Consider the following 20,691-nt stretch of genomic DNA (forward strand, 5'->3'; position numbering starts at 1 on the left):
TAGTTTGGGGTTTGTTTTTTTAAGTTAGAGTCAGATCCGAGGAGTAGGATCTCGGTTTTATCGTCATTCAGGCAGAGGCCATGGGTTGCCACCCATGCTTGAATGAGGATGTATATTTTATTCATCAGAGCCAGGTTCTCTTCATAGTTGCCCGAAAGGGGTATGAGGATCTGGGTGTCATCTGCATAATTAGTGTAGGTGACATCCAGTCTGTCCAACTTGTCAAATAGTGGCTTGGTGAAGATGTTATACATAGTGGGTGAAACGCAGGATCCCTGTGGGACTCCACATGTTATTTGGATGGGATCGGCACAAGAGGAGGTAGAGAAAACTCTCATAATCCGGTTGGCTAAGAAGGATTGAACCCAAGCAATGGCTTCTCCTGTGGAGTTGGCAGCAAGTCTTAGGTGACTGCATAAAACTGCGTGGTCCGTCAGGCCAAAGGCTGCTGACAAGTCCAGTAGTAGTAGCAGGGCGGTTTTGCCATTGTCCTTTAGCTCCTCAATTTTAGTCTTAAGGTCTAGCAGGGCTGTTTCAGTGCCATGGAGAGGGCGGAATCCTGATTGCTGTGAGCCTAGCAGATGATTCGTTTCTAGGTAGTCTTGAATTTGTAGATAAGCTACTCTGTCAATAATTTTGAGTAAGAAGTGTACAGTGGTAATGGGTCTATAGTTGGTAGGTATTGAAGGGTCGAGGGTTTGTTTTTTCAGTAGGGGGAGGACCCAGGTACCATGTTTGATTTAAAGGAGGAATTGATTAACTTTGAGATAAAAGGGGCTAAGTCTCTGGCCGCATCCTTTATTATTTGCGCTGGGCAGCTGTCACCCTTACAGTTGGAGGGTTTCAAGGAGAGAATGACCTTTTCGGTATCAATGATTGAGATTGTTTTAAAGCTAAATGGTGGAATAATATTGTGTTCAGAGGGCAGTGGTAGTAGTTGGTCAGCGATGGGCAGAGTCTTTTTTTTGTTATTTTGTGTTGGAGGGAGGAGATTTTATTTGATAGGGCGTTCTGTATATTAGTACACCATATCTTATCCTTTGGGACAGTGTCAGCTGGATGTATTGGGGATTCCATTTCACGGAGGATGGAGAAGAGTTCCTTTGTATGTGATTGGGCCTTAGTGATTCTGTCATTGAATACGTTTTTTTTTGTGTTGATAATTTCTTTGTTATAGTGTTTAGATAGTTGGGCTAATTTAGCTTTATTGTTGTCGGTGGGCGAGTTGCGCCAGGAAGCTTGTAATGTTCTTTTCTGTTTTCTTAGTTCATTGAGTTGGGCGGTGAACCAGGCATTCAGGTGCGCTTCCTGCTTACTTTTTACACAGTTTAGTGGGGGCAATGGTATCTAGTGCAGTGTCCACTAGGGTGTCTGGATCAGTGTTATTCTCTAGGCCATTAATGGCGGGGAGGAGGAGTGGCATGAGTTTTTCAGCAGAGATATCTTTTTTACTTCTGGTAGGTAGGGGGGTATCATGCTGATAGTTTTAGGGGTGAGGAGATCAAGTGAGGCGGTAAAATTGATTAAATAGTGGTCTGTCCAGGGTTGAGGGACAATGTTGGTAATGGTAATGTTACAATTAAGTTCAGATACCCAGTCAAGGGTTCTGCCCTTAATGTGGGTAGGTGAAAGGATTTTTTGGGTAAGCCCGTGGTCGATGAGTAAGGCTGTTATTGAGTGGGCATGCTTGTTGTCTGGGTCATTAAAGCCGATGTTAAAGTCGCCCATCAGTAGGGTTTGGGAATTAATTTGCGTATTGTTTGCTATGAGGCTGGTGAGGTCCTCTTCGAAGGTTTCTAATGGTCCTGGAGGTCTATACATCAGTTGGATGGTCAATGTGCGGTTATTGGAAAGCTGCAATTTGGCTGTGAGTATTTCAAAAGATGAGCAGGGAGGTGCGTTGGCCAGTCTGATAGGTAGGGTATTTTTAGAGATAATGGCTAGGCCACCACCTTTAGTTTTTGGTCTATCTACTCTGAGTATATGGTAACTGTCAGGTACAGCTAACTTCAGAGTAGGACCTGCCGCCTCATGGAGCCAAGTCTCTGTGATGGCAAGTAGGTCCAAACTGCCATTACTTAGAATATCAGAAATTTCAGGGGCATGGGCTACCATGGATGTGGCGTTGATGAGAGACCCAGTTAGTGTCAAGGAGCTTTTAGGGGTAGGGTTCTGTAGGGGTTTAATTAAGTGTATGGCATCTTCCCCCCGTCTCTAGGGTCATGGGCAATGACACAAAGATCATGTCTTGGCCGCTCAGCATATGGCATCTTCCCCCAGTCTCTAGGGTTATGTCCAATGACACAATGTTAATGTCTTGGCCGTTCAGCATATATCATCTTCCCCCAGTCTCTAGGGTCATGGCCAATGACTTATAAATCATGTCTTAGCCGTTCAGCCTATGGAATCTTCCCCCAGTCTCTAGCGTCATGGCCAATGACACAAAGATCATGTGTTGGTCGATCAGCATATGTCATCTTCCCCTAGTCTCTAGGGTCATGGCCAATGACTCAAATATCATGTCTTGGCCGCTCAGCATATGGCATCTTCCCCCAGTCTCTAGGGTCATGGCCAATGACACAAAGAATTATGTCTTGGCCACCCAGCATATGTCATCTTCCCCCAGTGTCTAGGGTTATGGCCAATGACTCAAAGATCATGTCGTGGCCGTCCAGCATATGGCATCTTCCCCCAGTCTCTATGGTCATGGCCAATGACACAAAGATCATGTCTTGGTCGATCAGCATATGTCATCTTCCCCCATTCTCTAGGGTCATGGCCAATGACTCAAAGATCTTGTCTTGGCCGCTCAGCATATGGCATCTTCCCCCAGTGTCTAGGGTTATGGCAAATGACTCAAAGATCATGTCTTGGCCGTCCAGCATATGGCATCTTCCCTCAGTCTCTATGGTCATGGCCAATGACACAAAGAATTATGTCTTGGCCACCCAGCATATGTCATCTTCCCCCAGTGTCTAGGGTTATGGCCAATGACTCAAAGATCATGTCGTGGCCGTCCAGCATATGGCATCTTCCCCCAGTCTCTATGGTCATGGCCAATGACACAAAGATCATGTCTTGGTCGATCAGCATATGTCATCTTCCCCCATTCTCTAGGGTCATGGCCAATGACTCAAAGATCATGTCTTGGCCGCTCAGCATATGGCATCTTCCCCCAGTTTCTAGGGTTATGGCAAATGACTTAAAGATCATGTCTTGGCCGTCCAGCATATGGCATCTTCCCCCAGTCTCTATGGTCATGGCCAATGACACAAAGAAGTATGTCTTGGCCGCCCAGCATATGGCATCTTCCCCCAGTGTCTAGGGTTATAGCCACTGACACAAAGAAGTATGTCTTGGCCGCCCAGCATATGGCATCTTCCCCCAGTGTCTAGGGTTATGGCCAATGGCACAAAGAATTATGTCTTGGCCGCCCAGCATATGTCATCTTCCCCAGTCTCTAGAGTTACGGCCAATGACACAAAGATCATGTGTTGGTCGATCAGCATATGTCATCTTCCCCCAGTCTCTAGGGTCATGGCCAATGACTCAAATATCATGTCTTGGCCGCTCAGCATATGGCATCTTCCCCCAGTCTCTAGGGTCATGGCCAGTGACACAAAGAATTATATCTTGGCCACCCAGCATATGTCATCTTCCCCCAGTGTCTAGGGTTATGGCCAATGACTCAAAGATCATGTCGTGGCCGTCCAGCATATGGCATCTTCCCCCAGTCTCTATGGTCATGGCCAATGACACAAAGATCATGTCTTGGTCGATCAGCATATGTCATCTTCCCCCATTCTCTAGGGTCATGGCCAATGATTCAAAGATCATGTCTTGGCCGCTCAGCATATGGCATCTTCCCCCAGTGTCTAGGGTTATGGCAAATGACTCAAAGATCATGTCTTGGCCGTCCAGCATATGGCATCTTCCCCCAGTCTCTATGGTCATGGCCAATGACACAAAGATCATGTCTTGGTCGATCAGCATATGTCATCTTCCCCCATTCTCTAGGGTCATGGCCAATGACTCAAAGATCATGTCTTGGCCGCTCAGCATATGGCATCTTCCCCCAGTCTCTAGGGTTATAGCCACTGACACAAAGAAGTATGTCTTGGCCGCCCAGCATATGGCATCTTCCCCCAGTGTCTAGGGTTTTGGCCAATGACTCAAAGATCATGTCTTGGCCGCCCAGCATATGTCATCTTCCCCAGTCTCTAGGGTTTTGGCCAATGACTCAAAGATCATGTCTTGGCCGCCCAGCATATGGCATCTTCCCCCAGTCTCTAGGGTCATGGCCAATGACACAAAGATCATGTCTTGGTCAATCAGCATATGTCATCTTCCCCCAGTCTCTAGGGCCACGACCAATCACTCAAATAATTATATCTTGGCCACCCAGCATATGTCATCTTCCCCAGTCTCTAGGGTTATGGCCAATGACTGAAAGATCATGTCTTGGCCACTCGGCATATGGCATCTTCCCCCAGTCTCTAGGGTTATGGCCAATGACTCAAAGATCATGTCTTGGTCACTCAGCATGTGGCCTCTTCCCCCAGTCTCTAGGGTTATAGCCAATGACTCAAAGATCATGTCTTGGCCGCCGAGCGCATGGCATCTTCCCCCAGTCTCTAGCGTCATGGCCAATGACACAAAGATCATGTGTTGGTCGATCAGCATATGTCATCTTCCCCTCTAGGGTCATGGCCAATGACTCAAATATCATGTCTTGGCCGCTCAGCATATGGCATCTTCCCCCAGTCTCTAGGGTCATGGCCAATGACACAAAGAATTATGTCTTGGCCACCCAGCATATGTCATCTTCCCCCAGTGTCTAGGGTTATGGCCAATGACTCAAAGATCATGTCGTGGCCGTCCAGCATATGGCATCTTCCCCCAGTCTCTATGGTCATGGCCAATGACACAAAGATCATGTCTTGGTCGATCAGCATATGTCATCTTTCCCAGTCTCTAGGGTTATGACCAATGACTCAAAGATCATGTCTTGGCCGCCCAGCTCATGGCATCTTCCCCCAGTCTCTAGCGTCATGGCCAATGACACAAAGATCATGTGTTGGTCGATCAGCATATGTCATCTTCCCCCAGTCTCTAGGGTCATGGGCAATGACTCAAATATCATGTCTTGGCCGCTCAGCATATGGCATCTTCCCCCAGTATCTAGGGTCATGGCCAATGACACAAAGAATTATGTCTTGGCCACCCAGCATATGTCATCTTCCCCCAGTGTCTAGGGTTATGGCCAATGACTCAAAGATCATGTCGTGGCCGTCCAGCATATGGCATCTTCCCCCAGTCTCTATGGTCATGGCCAATGACACAAAGATCATGTCTTGGTCGATCAGCATATGTCATCTTCCCCCATTCTCTAGGGTCATGGCCAATGACTCAAAGATCATGTCTTGGCCGCTCAGCATATGGCATCTTCCCCCAGTGTCTAGGGTTATGGCAAATGACTCAAAGATCATGTCTTGGCCGTCCAGCATATGGCATCTTCCCCCAGTCTCTATGGTCATGGCCAATGACACAAAGATCATGTCTTGGTCGATCAGCATATGTCATCTTCCCCCATTCTCTAGGGTCATGGCCAATGACTCAAAGATCATGTCTTGGCCGCTCAGCATATGGCATCTTCCCCCAGTCTCTAGGGTTATAGCCACTGACACAAAGAAGTATGTCTTGGCCGCCCAGCATATGGCATCTTCCCCCAGTGTCTAGGGTTATGGCCAATGACACAAAGAATTATGTCTTGGCCGCCCAGCATATGTCATCTTCCCCAGTCTCTAGAGTTATGGCCAATGACTCAAAGATCATGTCTTGGCCGCCCAGCATATGGCATCTTCCCCCAGTCTCTAGGGTCATGGCCAATGACACAAAGATCATGTCTTGGTCAATCAGCATATGTCATCTTCCCCCAGTCTCTAGGGCCACGGCCAATCACTCAAATAATTATGTCTTGGCCACCCAGCATATGTCATCTTCCCCAGTCTCTAGGGTTATGGCCAATGACTCAAAGATCATGTCTTGGCCACTCGGCATATGGCATCTTCCCCCAGTCTCTAGGGTCATGGCCAATGACTCAAAGATCATGTCTTGGTCGCTCAGCATATGGCATCGTCCCGTAGTCTCTAGGGTTATGGCCAATGACTCAAAAATCATGTCTTGGTCGCTCAGCATATGGCATGTTCCCCCAGTCCCTAGGGTCATGGCCAATGACTCAAAGATCATGCTTTGGCCGCTCAGCATATTGCATCTTCCCCCAGTCTCTAGGGTTATGGCCAATGACAGATCATGTCTTGGTCGCTCAGCATATGGCATCTTCCCCCAGTCTCTAGGGTTATGGCCAATGACAGATCATGTCTTGGCCGCTCAGCATATGGCATCTTCTCTCAGTCTCTAGGGTTATGGGCAATGCCACATAGATCATGTCTTGGTCGCTCAGCATATGGCATCTTCCCCCAGTCTCTAGGGTCATGGCCAATGATTCAAAGATCATGTCTTGGTCGCTCAGCATATGGCATTTTCCCCCAGTCTCTAGGGTTATGGCCAATGACAGATCATGTCTTGGTCGCTCAGCATATGGCATCTTCCCTCAGTCTCTACGGTTATGGCCAATGACACAAAGATCATGTCTTGGTCGTTCAGCATATGGCATCTTCCCCCAGTCTCTAGGGTTATGGCCAATGACTCAAAGATCATGTCTTGGTCGTTCAGCATATGGCATCTTCCCCCAGTCTCTAGGGTTATGGCCAATGACTCATAGATCATGTCTTGGTCGCTCAGCATATGGCATCTTCCTCCAGTCCCTAGGGTCAGGGCCAATGACTCAAAGATCATGTCTTGCCCGCTCAGCATATTGCATCTTTCCCCAGTCTCTAGGGTTATGGCCAATGGCACACAGATCATGTCTTGGTCGCTCACCATTTGGCATCTTCCCCCAGTCTCTAGGGTCATGGCCAATGATGTCTTGGTCGCTCAGCATATGGCATCTTCCCCCAGTCTCTACGGTTATGGCCAATGACACAAAGATCATGTCTTGGCCGCTCAGCATATGGAATCTTCCCCCAGTCTCTAGGGTTGAGGCCAATGACTCAAAGATCATGTCTTGGGCTCAGCATATGGCATCTTCCCCCAGTCTCTAGGGTTATGACCGATGACACAAAGATCATGTCTTGGTCGCTCAGCATACAGTATCTTCCCCCAGTCTCTAGGGTTATGGCCAATGACTCAAAGATCATGTCTTGGTCGCTCAGCATATGGCATCTTCCCCCAGTCCCTAGGGTCATGGCCAAAGACTCAAAGATCATGTTTTGGCCGCTCAGCATATTGCATCTTCCCCCAGTCTCTAGGGTAATGGTCAATGGCAGATCATGTCTTGGTGGCTCAGCATATGGCATCTTCCCTCAGTCTCTGGGGTTATGGCCAATGGCACATAGATCATGTCTTGGTCGCTCAGCATATGGCATCTCCCCCCAGTCTCTAGGGTCATGGCCAATGATTCAAAGATCATGTCTTGGTCGCTCAGCATATGGCATCTTCCCCCAGTCTCTAGGGTTATGGCCAATGACAGATCATGTCTTGGGCGCTCAGCATATAGCATCTTCCTCCAGTCTCTAGGGTCATGGCCAATGACACAAAGATCATGTCTTGGTCCCTCAGCATATGGCATCTTCCCCTAGTCTCTAGGGTTATGGCCAATGACAGATCATGTCTTGGGCGCTCAGCATATGGCATCTTCCCCCAGTCTCTAAGGTTATGGCCAATGACAGATCATGTCTTGGCCGCTCACCATATGGCATCTTCTCTCAGTCTCTAGGGTTATGGCCTATGGCACATAGATCATGTCTTGGTCGCTCAGCATATGGCATCTTCTCCCAGTCTCTAGGGTCATGGCCAATGGCACAAAGATCATGTCTTGGTCGTTCAGCATTTGACATCTTCCCTCAGTCTCTAGGGTTATGGCCAATGACACATAGATCATGTCTAGGTCGCTCGGCATATGTCATCTTCCCCAGTCTCTAGGGTTATCGCCAATGACTCAAAGATCATGTCTTGGCCGCCCAGCATATGTCATCTTCCCCCAGTCTCTAGGGTCATGGCCAATGACACAAAGATCATGTCTTGGTCAATCAGCATATGTCATCTTCCCCCAGTCTCTAGGGCCACGGCCAATCACTCAAATAATTATGTCTTGGCCACCCAGCATATGTCATCTTCCCCAGTCTCTAGGGTTATGGCCAATGACTCAAAGGTCATGTCTTGGCCACTCAGCATACGGCATCTTCTCCCAGTCTCTAGGGTTATGGCCAGTGACTCAAAGATCATGTCTTGGTCGCTCAGCATATGGCATCTTCCCCCAGTCCCTAGGGTCATGGCCAAAGACTCAAAGATCATGTTTTGGCCGCTCAGCATATTGCATCTTCCCCCAGTCTCTAGGGTAATGGTCAACGGCAGATCATGTCTTGGTGGCTCAGCATATGGCATCTTCCCTCAGTCTCTAGGGTTATGGCCAATGGCACATAGATCATGTCTTGGTCGCTCAGCATATGGCATCTTCCCCCAGTCTCTAGGGTCATGGCCAATGATTCAAAGATCATGTCTTGGTCGCTCAGCATATGGCATCTTCCCCCAGTCTCTAGGGTTATGGCCAATGACAGATCATGTCTTGGGCGCTCAGCATATAGCATCTTCCTCCAGTCTCTAGGGTCATGGCCAATGACACAAAGATCATGTCTTGGTGCTCAGCATATGGCATCTTCCCCTAGTCTCTAGGGTTAAGGCCAATGACTCAAAGATCATGTCTTGGTCGCTCAGCATATGGCATGTTCCCCCAGTCTCTAGGGTTATGGCCAATGACAGATCATGTCTTGGTCGATCAGCATATGGCATCTTCCCGCAGTCTCTAGGGTTATGGCCAATGACAGATCATGTCTTGGTCGCTCAGCATATGGCATCTTCCCTCAGTCTCTAGGGTTATGGTCAATGGCACATAGATCATGTCTTGGTCGCTCAGCATATGGCATCTTCCCCCAGTCTCTAGGGTCATGGCCAATGATTCAAAGATCATGTCTTGGTCGCTCAGCATATGGCATCTTCCTGCAGTCTCTAGGGTTATGGCTAATGACAGATCATGTCTTGGTCGCTCAGCATATGGCATCTTCCCGCAGTCTCAAGGGTTATGGCCAATGACAGATCATGTCTTGGTCGCTCAGCATATGGCATCTTCCCTCAGTCTCTAGGGTTATGGTCAATGGCACATAGATCATGTCTTGGTCGCTCAGCATATGGCATCTTCCCCCAGTCTCTAGGGTCATGGCCAATGGTTCAAAGATCATGTCTTGGTCACTCAGCATATGGCATCTTCCCACAGTCTCTAGGGTTATGGCCAATGACAGATCATGTCTTGGTCGCTCAGCATATGGCATCTTCCCTCAGTCTCTAGGGTTATGGCCAATGACTCAAAGATCATGTCTTGGTCGCTCAGCATATGGCATCTTCCCCGAGTCTCTAGGGTTATGGCCAATGACTCAAAGATCATGTCTTGGTCGTCCAGCATATGGTATCTTCCCCCAGTCTCTACGGTTATGGCCAATGACACAAAGATCATGTTTTGACTGCTCAGCATATGGCATCTTCCCCCAGTCTCTAGGGTTATGGCCAATGACAGATCATGTCTTGGGCGCTCAGCATATGTCATCTTCCTCCAGTCTCTAGGGTCATGGCCAATGACACAAAGATCATGTCTTGGTCGCTCAGCATATGGCATGTTCCCCCAGTCCCTAGGGTCATGGCCAATGACTGAAAGATCATGCTTTGGCCGTTCAGCATATTGCATCTTCTCCCAGTCTCTAGGGTTATGGCCAATGACAGATCATGTCTTGGTCGCTCAGCATATGGCATCTTCCCCCAGTCTCTAGGGTTATAGCCAATGACAGATCATGTCTTGGCCGCTCAGCATATGGCATCTTCTCTCAGTCTCTAGGGTTATGGCCAATGGCACATAGATCATGTCTTGGTCGCTCAGCATATGGCATCTTCCCCCAGTCTCTAGGGTCATGGCCAATGATTCAAAGATCATGTCTTGGTCGCTCAGCATATGGCATTTTCCCCCAGTCTCTAGGGTTATGGCCAATGACAGATCATGTCTTGGTCGCTCAGCATATGGCATCTTCCCTCAGTCTCTAGGGTTATGGCCAATGGCACATAGATCATGTCTTGGTCGCTCAGCATATGGCATCTTCCCCCAGTCTCTAGGGTCATGGCCAATGATTCAAAGATCATGTCTTGGTCGCTCAGCATATGGCATCTTCCCGCAGTCTCTAGGGTTATGGCCAATGACAGATCATGTCTTGGTCGCTCAGCATATGGCATCTTCCCTCAGTCTCTAGGGTTATGGCCAATGACTCAAAGATCATGTCTTGGTCGCTCAGCATATGGCATCTTCCCCCAGTCTCTAGGGTTATGGCCAATGACTCAAAGATCATGTCTTGGTCGTCCAGCATATGGTATCTTCCCCCAGTCTCTATGGTTATGGCCAATGACACAAAGATCATGTCTTGACTGCTCAGCATATGGCATCTTCCCCCAACTCTAGGGTTATGGCCAATGACCCAAAGATCATGTCTTGGTCGTTCAGCGTATGGCATCTTCCCCCAGTCTCTAGGGTTATGGCCAATGACTCAAAGATCATGTCTTGGTCGTTCAGCATATGGCATCTTCCCCCAGTCCCTAGGGTCAGGGCCAATGACTCAAAGATCATGTCTTGGTCGCTCAGCATATGGCATCTTCCCCCAGTCTCTAGGGTTATGGCCAATGGCACACAGATCATGTCTTGGTTGCTCACCATTTGGCATCTTCCCCCAGTCTCTAGGGTCATGGCCAATGATTCAAAGATCATGTCTTGGTCGCTCAGCATATGGAATCTTCCCCCAGTCTCTAGGGTTATGGCCAAAGGCTCAAAGATCATGTCTTGGGCTCAGCATATGGCATCTTCCCCCAGTCTCTAGGGTTATGACCAATGACACAAAGATCATGTCTTGGTCGCTCAGCATACGGCATCTTCTCCCAGTCTCTAGGGTTATGGCCAATGACTCAAAGATCATGTCTTGGTCGCTCAGCATATGGCATCTTCCCGCAGTCTCTAGGGTTATGGCCAATGACAGATCATGTCTTGGTCGCTCAGCATATGGCATCTTCCCGCAGTCTCTAGGGTTATGGCCAATGACAGATCATGTCTTGGTCGCTCAGCATATGGCATCTTCCCCCAGTCTCTAGGGTCATGGCCAATGATTCAAAGATCATGTCTTGGTCGCTCAGCATATGGCATTTTCCCCCAGTCTCTAGGGTTATGGCCAATGACAGATCATGTCTTGATCGCTCAGCATATGGCATCTTCCCTCAGTCTCTAGGGTTATGGTCAATGGCACATAGATCATGTCTTGGTCGCTCAGCATATGGCATCTTCCCCTGTCTCTAGGGTCATGGCCAATGGTTCAAAGATCATGTCTTGGTCGCTCAGCATATGGCATCTTCCCGCAGTCTCTAGGGTTATGGCCAATGACAGATCATGTCTTGGTCGCTCAGCATATGGCATCTTCCCTCAGTCTCTAGGGTTATGGCCAATGACTCAAAGATCATGTCTTGGTCGCTCAGCATATGGCATCTTCCCCGAGTCTCTAGGGTTATGGCCAATGACTCAAAGATCATGTCTTGGTCGTCCAGCATATGGTATCTTCCCCCAGTCTCTACGGTTATGGCCAATGACACAAAGATCATGTTTTGACTGCTCAGCATATGGCATCTAAGCACTACAGGAGGCTATTTAAACCACACCCGATGGATGAATCTTGCTTTGCGTTATTCTGCAGCAGAACGCTCATCGTGTCTTCTGCATCTGATCCTGGGCCTAAGGAAAAAGGCTTACCATCCTGAATCCAGTCTTCAGCAACACCTATAAAGACAAGAAAGAACAGGTTAGCATTACGGTCTTCAGTGACAGCGCTTCACTTACCTGGTCCATCGGCTGTCACCAACGCCTCGCGCTGCATTCCGGCATCTGAAAGACAAAGGCTTACCTACTCTTCGTGCGCTCCGGAGGTCTTCGCACTGCATTCCGGCATCTGAAAGACAAAGGCTTACCTACTCTTCGCACGCTCCGGAGGCCTTCGGCGCTGCATCCCGCATCTGAAAGACAAAACAAGCTGCGTTTAAAGACATTGGGGAACTTTAATACTCACGTGCCATTACTCCTTTCCACATCTAACCCAGTGGGTATTCCGGCACCCTGCAGCCGCTCCGAACTTGTACCTGCAAAATAAAAAGACAGTTAGAGCGCATCGTGAAGCAGGCAACAAGCGCTTACTTACGTGCTTCCAGGCGCTTCTATTCATCACACGGGCTCCATCTTCAACTCACTTCAGCCCGTCATCCGCCATCGCCAGAACCCTGCAAAACAAGAGACATCATTACTAAAGACTTTTAAAGACATTAGAATTACTCGAAACTCACCGTTAGTGCAGTAAACGACGGACAGCAGTCCTCTGAAGTCAAGAGACCTGCTCCCCTTATCCAGTGAAGAAACTGGTTACAGCACCCTGCCCCGAGGCAGATGGAGAGCACGGTGTTCACTTACCTAAGGTGAGAGCGTTAACCTTTGGGGTTCTACAGGAGAAGAGAAAGGGAAGAAGAGAGAGACATTCAATAACCCAGTTCATTAATCCCATATTTTCTATCTGCAGACATCTTACCCTTCGAGTCAGACATACAGTGCACAGAGGTCCAGCCCAAAGAGCCAGCCGTGTGTTACACATCACCTTTGAAGATACGGTATACGCCCAGTCAAGACCGGCGCCTCTACGGGAATCAGGTGAGCGTTACAGAACGCAAAGCCTACCGCAAAACTCCCGTCCAGGCGCTATGGAAACCTCGGATACCGACCAGCTAGCCCAGTTACTTGGGGAACTAAGGGCAGAAGTGCATGCAGCCCGTCAGGAAACAAACGCTCTAAGAAGGGAACTGATTATTTCCAAGGAGCGAACAGATGATCTCGCTAGACAATTGCTACAGTCACAAGCCGGACAGACTCCGTTACCCGCATCTGGGGGAAATCTTCCTTCTACATCCTCTATGAATCCAGTGCAGATCAACCTACCTGGGAATGTACCTCTGGCTCCGCCCGAACGATTTTCTGGTGACCCAAAGAGGTTTGCAGTATTTATCAATCAGTGCCGGTTGCATTTCTTATGCCGGCCAGCAGCCTTTCCAACTGATCAAGCTAAAGTAGCTTTCGTGCTTTCGTACCTTAGTGGCAATGCAGCAGACTGGTCGATCCCTCTAGTAAATCAAGATGATCCGGTCCTCCATGATTTTCAAGCTTTTCAGCTCAGTATGGAAAAACTGTTCGCAAGACATTCACAGGGGCAGGCCTTGGACAATGAGCTTCTTTCGTTGCGACAAGGTAATCAAGACCTTTTGGCTTATATTGCGTCTTTCAACAGACTGATAGTGGAAACTCAATGGCCTGAGGACAAAAGGATTACGCTGTTTTATAGAGGTCTACGTGGAGAGCTCAAAGATGTGTTAGCCCAAGTAGTGAATCCCCCACAAGATTGTTCGGACTATATAGACTTAGTCGTTCAAATAGATCACAGACTGCAGAACAAGAAGGCCGATCGTTCCAAGTTTGATGCTCGAGTATTTTCCAAACCGCCGACTCCTTCCAAAGGAGTAGACTCCGGGGAACCCATGCAAATAGGGGGCCTGAAAGGTCCTCTAACACAAAAGGAGCCGGAAAGGAGAAAACAGTTGCAATTATGCCTCTATTGCGGAAACTCAGGGCACTTTCTTCGAGACTGTCCGGTGAAACCTGCCAAGAAGGCAGTAGGAGCTGCAGTTACCAAAGTTACAAACTCTGAGCAGGGAAACGACCTCGCCCGACAAGAATAGAGGTCCTCTTGCCGAGCGTGAAAACCAGTTCCGTGACCTCGCATTTCGTGATACCTATGGTCCTCATTAGCCCTGATAATCCGGATCGATTACATGCAATTGAAGCTTACGTCGACAGCGGTGCCATCGGCAATTATGTGGATCATGAAATGGTTTTGAGGATGAATCTAACTCTTTGTCCCAAGGCTGTAAAGGACGTCATTACTACGGTGGATGGAACGGAGATAGCCTCCGGACCAGTAACGCATACCACTCAAGAAGTGACGCTAGTAAGTCAAGATGGACACCATGAGAAGATCGTGTTCGATGTGATCAAGGCTCTTCAGTTTCAGATTATTCTAGGAATACCTTGGTTAGAGAAACACAATCCTCTGATCGATTGGCGAGCAAGAACGGTCCAGTTTCCAGAATGTGTCTCTACGTGTCACCCTCCACCTGGTGTTGCACTGGCAGCAATTTCTTCAGAGACTCCCCAGTTACCTCCCGAATACCTAGAATACCAAGATGTTTTCCGGAAGGATCAGGCTAACTCTCTACCTCCTCATAGGTCTTATGACTGCCAGATAGACCTGATACCTGGATCTACTCCTCCTTGTAGTAGAATTTATGCCCTCACCGAGCCTGAGAACCTTCACCTTCGACAATACCTGGATCAATACCTGGCAAATGGGTTTATTCGTCCTTCCAAGTCCCCTGCTTCTTCAGCTTTGTTCTTCGTTCCAAAAAAGGAAGGAGACCTTAGAACTTGTATAGATTATCGCTCCCTGAACCAGATCACCGTCAATAATAGATATCCGTTACCTTTGATCCCTGAACTCCTGGACCAAGTCAGAAAAGCATGCATATATACAAAGCTGGATCTTAGAGGAGCCTACCACTTGGTACGAGTAAAAGAGGGCGATGAATGGAAGACGGCCTTCCGCACCAAATATGGGCTATTTGAATATCAGGTCATGCCCTTCGGACTTTGCAATGCCCCGGCCGCCTTTCAATATTTTATGAACGATGTCCTCAGAGAGCTCATAGATGTGTGTGTTGTTGTTTACATTGACGACATCCTCGTTTATTCTTCATCGGAATCTGAACATCGGAAACACGTGAAAATGGTCCTCGAAAGATTGCGTCAACACAAACTTTTCGCTAAGTTGGAAAAATGTGTTTTCAACGTGACTGAAGTTGAATTCTTGGGATTCATATTATCACCTAGCGGAGTGCGTATGGATTCAAAGAAGGTCGATGCAGTTCTCAAATGGCCATCACCATCCTCCGTAAAAGGTGTGCAAAGCATGTTAGGCTTCGCTAACTTTTACCGCAGGTTTATCCCCGAATTTTCTCGAATAGTCCAGCCCATCACTGCCTTGTTAAAGAAAAACAAACGTTTTGAATGGTCTACCGAGGCGGAACAAGCTTTCCAGGATTTGAAGACTAAATTCATCTCTGCACCAATCTTAAAACACCCTCGCCCCGAACTCCCCTACATTGTGGAAACTGATGCTTCAAGCCTTGCCATGGGGGCAGTTCTATCACAAAAGGACCCGGTAACCAATCAGTTGCATCCCGTGGCATTTTGGTCCCGCAAATTCTCGCCTCCTGAAATCAATTACACGATTACTGACAAGGAACTTCTGGCTATCAAGTCTGCCTTTAAGGCTTGGCGGCATTATCTGCTGGGGGCCCGGCACACCGTTACTGTGATTACGGATCACCGAAACCTGCAATATTTGAAAACCGCAAAAGCCCAATCCTCTAGACAACTCCGTTGGGCATTATTCTTTGCCGAGTTTGACTTCATAATTACCTATCGACCTGGTACAAAAAACGGTAAAGCTGATGCCCTTTCTCGGATGGGAGTGGAAGAACACTTGATCAACCCTAAACCTGTACCAATCATTCCCGAACAAAGAATTCTGGGTGTAATCGCCACACAATCCATAGAGGAAGTTAAGGATAAAGCCAGGCAACTTGTAACTCCAGCAGACATACAGAATTGGCATCTGCAGGGAAAGGACTTTGCAGTAAAGGACAACTTATTGTATTTCCAAGAACGATTATACCTGCCCAGCACAGATTTACAGAAAAAAGTAATCTCTTGTTATCACGATTCTTTAATGGAAGGACATCCCGGTATGGCCAAGACCTCAGAAAAGATCAAGCGCTACTTCTGGTGGCCGTCTTGGAAAAAAGATATCAGAGACTTTATAATGTCCTGTGGAGTATGCGCCCAAAACAAGAGTCAAAAGGAAAGACCAGCAGGCCTCTTACGCCCTATTGACATCCCACCTCGCCCTTGGCATACGCTTTCTATGGACTTCATCACCGATCTACCTCCATGCTCCGGATACAATACGATTCTAGTAATCGTGGACTTATTCTCCAAGATGGCGCATTTCATTCCGCTCAAAGGCTTGCCAACAGCAGCAACTCTGGCCCGAGAATTTCTCGAAAACATCGTCCGACTGCACGGTTTTCCTTCGGTTCTAATTTCGGATCGAGGTAGTCAATTTATTTCTCATTTTTGGCGAAGTTGCTGTCGGTCGGCTCAAATTGATGTGAGACTATCGACCAGTCACCACCCTCAGACCGACGGACAAACCGAGAGGACCAATCAAACTCTGGAACAGTATTTACGCTGCATGCTGCAACAAACTGAAAAAACTTGGAAAGACATCCTTTGGATAGCCGAATATGCCTACAATAACTCTGTCCATTCGGGAACTGGGAAAACCCCGTTTTTTCTTTTATACGGCAGTCACCCTCGAACCTCGGAGTTGGATCCCCTCCAAGATCTTGAAACACCAGCAGTAGACTACCTGCATTCTACAATCACCCAAGCCTTTAAGGAAGCTGTTTCTCACCTTCAAAGGGCTAAAGAACAATACAAGAAAGGAGCAGATCAACATCGGAAGGAAGCCCCTCAATATCAAGTAGGGGATCAAGTCTGGTTATCCACCAAATATCTACCTCTAAAAGGGCCACGCACATTCAACCCAAGATACCTTGGTCCCTATTCCATCACTACCATAGTAAATCCAGTAGCGGTCAAGTTGGACTTGCCCCCGCACATGAAGATACATCCGGTCTTCCACGTCTCTCTATTAAAACCCGTGCAACCTCAAACCCGACTAACTACATCTCCAAAACCCATCCTAGTTGATGGAGAACTCGAGTTTGAAGTCAAAAGCATTCTGGACTCCAAGATCTCCAAATCTAAACTATTTTACCTAATTGACTGGAAAGGCTACGGCCCCCAAGAGAGATCCTGGGAACCTGCTGAATATGTCCACGCTCCTCGCCTAATCAAAAGATTTCACCGAACATTTCCTGACAAGCCAAAACCCCCGGAGAAGCCCGGTTTGGGAGGGGCCTTGAGGGGGGGTACTGTCATGATCTCTGCTTCCAAAAGGTCAGGGTTTTCCCAACTCCCTTGGAAGCAGATCCATAACCCAGGTTCCGAGTGCCAACCAGTCCCAATTGGGACCTTTTGGACCCAGTCCTGGCGCCAGTGGCACCAGGCTCATAAATATGCCCAGTCCCAGCGCTGGAAGCGCCGGGCTCATAATGCTTGGGTGGACTTACCTGCAGCAGACCATGCTGCTTACTTGCCTGCCAGTTGAGCCTCTGATCCTCTTCTGTTTGGAACTACTTTTCCTGTTGGGTGGGGCAGGAGCCACTCCCTAGGTTCAGAACACTGGAACTCTTCTGGAAAGCAGGAACTCTTTTCTTACCTAGGCGTGGCTGTGGAAGGAGACACCTAAGCACTACAGGAGGCTATTTAAACCACACCCGATGGATGAATCTTGCTTTGCGTTATTCTGCATCCTCTGCAGCAGAACGCTCATCGTGTCTTCTGCATCTGATCCTGGGCCTAAGGAAAAAGGCTTACCATCCTGAATCCAGTCTTCAGCAACACCTATAAGAAAGAAAAGGTTAGCATTACGGTCTTCAGTGACAGCGCTTCACTTACCTGGTCCATCGGCTGTCACCAACGCCTCGCGCTGCATTCCGGCATCTGAAAGACAAAGGCTTACCTACTCTTCGTGCGCTCCGGAGGTCTTCGCACTGCATTCCGGCATCTGAAAGACAAAGGCTTACCTACTCTTCGCACGCTCCGGAGGCCTTCGGCGCTGCATCCCGCATCTGAAAGACAAAACAAGGTGCGTTTAAAGACATTGTGGAACTTTAATACTCACGTGCCATTACTCCTTTCCACATCTAACCCAGTGGGTATTCTGGCACCCTGCAGCCGCTCCGAACTTGTACCTGCAAAATAAAAAGACAGTTAGAGCGCATCGTGAAGCAGGCAACAAGCGCTTACTTACGTGCTTCCAGGCGCTTCTATTTATCACACGGGCTCCATCTTCAACTCACTTCAGCCCGTCATCCGCCATCGCCGGAACCCTGCAAAACAAGAGACATCATTACTAAAGACTTTTAAAGACATTAGAATTACTCGAAACTCACCGTTCGTGCAGTAAACGACGGACAGCAGTCCTCTGAAGTCAAGAGGCCTGCTCCCCTTATCCAGTGAAGAAACTGGTTACAGCACCCTGCCCCGAGGCAGATGGAGAGCACGGTGTTCACTTACCTAAGGTGAGAGCGTTAACCTTTGGGGTTCTACAGGAGAAGAGAAAGGGAAGAAGAGAGAGACATTCAATAACCCAGTTCATTAATCCCATATTTTCTATCTGCAGACATCTTACCCTTCGAGTCAGACATACAGTGCACAGAGGTCCAGCCCAAAGAGCCAGCCGTGTGTTACACATCACCTTTGAAGATACGGTATACGCCCAGTCAAGACCGGCGCCTCTACGGGAATCAGGTGAGCGTTACAGCATCTTCCCCCAGTCTCTAGGGTCATGGCCAATGATTCAAAGATCATGTCTTGGTCGCTCAGCATATGGCATTTTCCCCCAGTCTCTAGGGTTATGGCCAATGACAGATCATGTCTTGGTCGCTCAGCATATGGCATCTTCCCTCAGTCTCTAGGGTTATGGCCAATGGCACATAGATCATGTCTTGGTCGCTCAGCATATGGCATCTTCCCCCAGTCTCTAGGGTCATGGCCAATGATTCAAAGATCATGTCTTGGTCGCTCAGCATATGGCATCTTCCCGCAGTCTCTAGGGTTATGGCCAATGACAGATCATGTCTTGGTCGCTCAGCATATGGCATCTTCCCTCAGTCTCTAGGGTTATGGCCAATGACTCAAAGATCATGTCTTGGTCGCTCAGCATATGGCATCTTCCCCCAGTCTCTAGGGTTATGGCCAATGACTCAAAGATCATGTCTTGGTCGTCCAGCATATGGTATCTTCCCCCAGTCTCTATGGTTATGGCCAATGACACAAAGATCATGTCTTGACTGCTCAGCATATGGCATCTTCCCCCAACTCTAGGGTTATGGCCAATGACCCAAAGATAATGTCTTGGTCGTTCAGCATATGGCATCTTCCCCCAGTCTCTAGGGTTATGGCCAATGACTCAAAGATCATGTCTTGGTCGTTCAGCATATGGCATCTTCCCCCAGTCCCTAGGGTCAGGGCCAATGACTCAAAGATCATGTCTTGGTCGCTCAGCATATGGCATCTTCCCCCAGTCTCTAGGGTTATGGCCAATGGCACACAGATCATGTCTTGGTCGCTCACCATTTGGTATCTTCCCCCAGTCTCTAGGGTCATGGCCAATGATTCAAAGATCATGTCTTGGTCGCTCAGCATATGGAATCTTCCCCCAGTCTCTAGGGTTATGGCCAATGACTCAAAGATCATGTCTTGGTCGCTCAGCATACGGCATCTTCTCCCAGTCTCTAGGGTTATGGCCAATGACTCAAAGATCATGTCTTGGTCGCTCAGCATATGGCATCTTCCCCCAGTCCCTAGGGTCATGGCCAAAGACTCAAAGATCATGTTTTGGTCGCTCAGCATATTGCATCTTCCCCCAGTCTCTAGGGTAATGGTCAATGGCAGATCATGTCTTGGTGGCTCAGCATATGGCATCTTCCCTCAGTCTCTAGGGTTATGGCCAATGGCACATAGATCATGTCTTGGTCGCTCAGCATATGGCATATTCCCCCAGTCTCTAGGGTCATGGCCAATGATTCAAAGATCATGTCTTGGTCGCTCAGCATATGGCATCTTCCCCCAGTCTCTAGGGTTATGGCCAATGACAGATCATGTCTTGGGCGCTCAGCATATAGCATCTTCCTCCAGTCTCTAGGGTCATGGCCAATGACACAAAGATCATGTCTTGGTCGCTCAGCATATGGCATCTTCCCCTAGTCTCTAGGGTTATGGCCAATGACTCAAAGATCATGTCTTGGTCGCTCAGCATATGGCATGTTCCCCCAGTCCCTAGGGTCATGGCCAATGACTGAAAGATCATGCTTTGGCCGCTCAGCATATTGCATCTTCCCCCAGTCTCTAGGGTTATGGCCAATGACAGATCATGTCTTGGGCGCTCAGCATATGGCATCTTCCCCCAGTCTCTAAGGTTATGGCCAATGACAGATCATGTCTTGGCCGCTCAGCATATGGCATCTTCTCTCAGTCTCTAGGGTTATGGCCAATGGCACATAGATCATGTCTTGGTCGCTCAGCATATGGCATCTTCCCCCAGTCTCCAGGGTCATGGCCAATGGCACAAAGATCATGTCTTGGTCGCTCAGCATTTGACATCTTCCCTCAGTCTCTAGGGTTATGGCCAATGACACATAGATCATGTCTAGGTC

The sequence above is a fragment of the Ambystoma mexicanum genome, chromosome 13 (assembly GCF_040938575.1).
Source record: "Ambystoma mexicanum isolate Mex_15411 chromosome 13, UKY_AmexF1_1, whole genome shotgun sequence".
NCBI classification, from domain to species: domain Eukaryota; kingdom Metazoa; phylum Chordata; class Amphibia; order Caudata; family Ambystomatidae; genus Ambystoma; species Ambystoma mexicanum.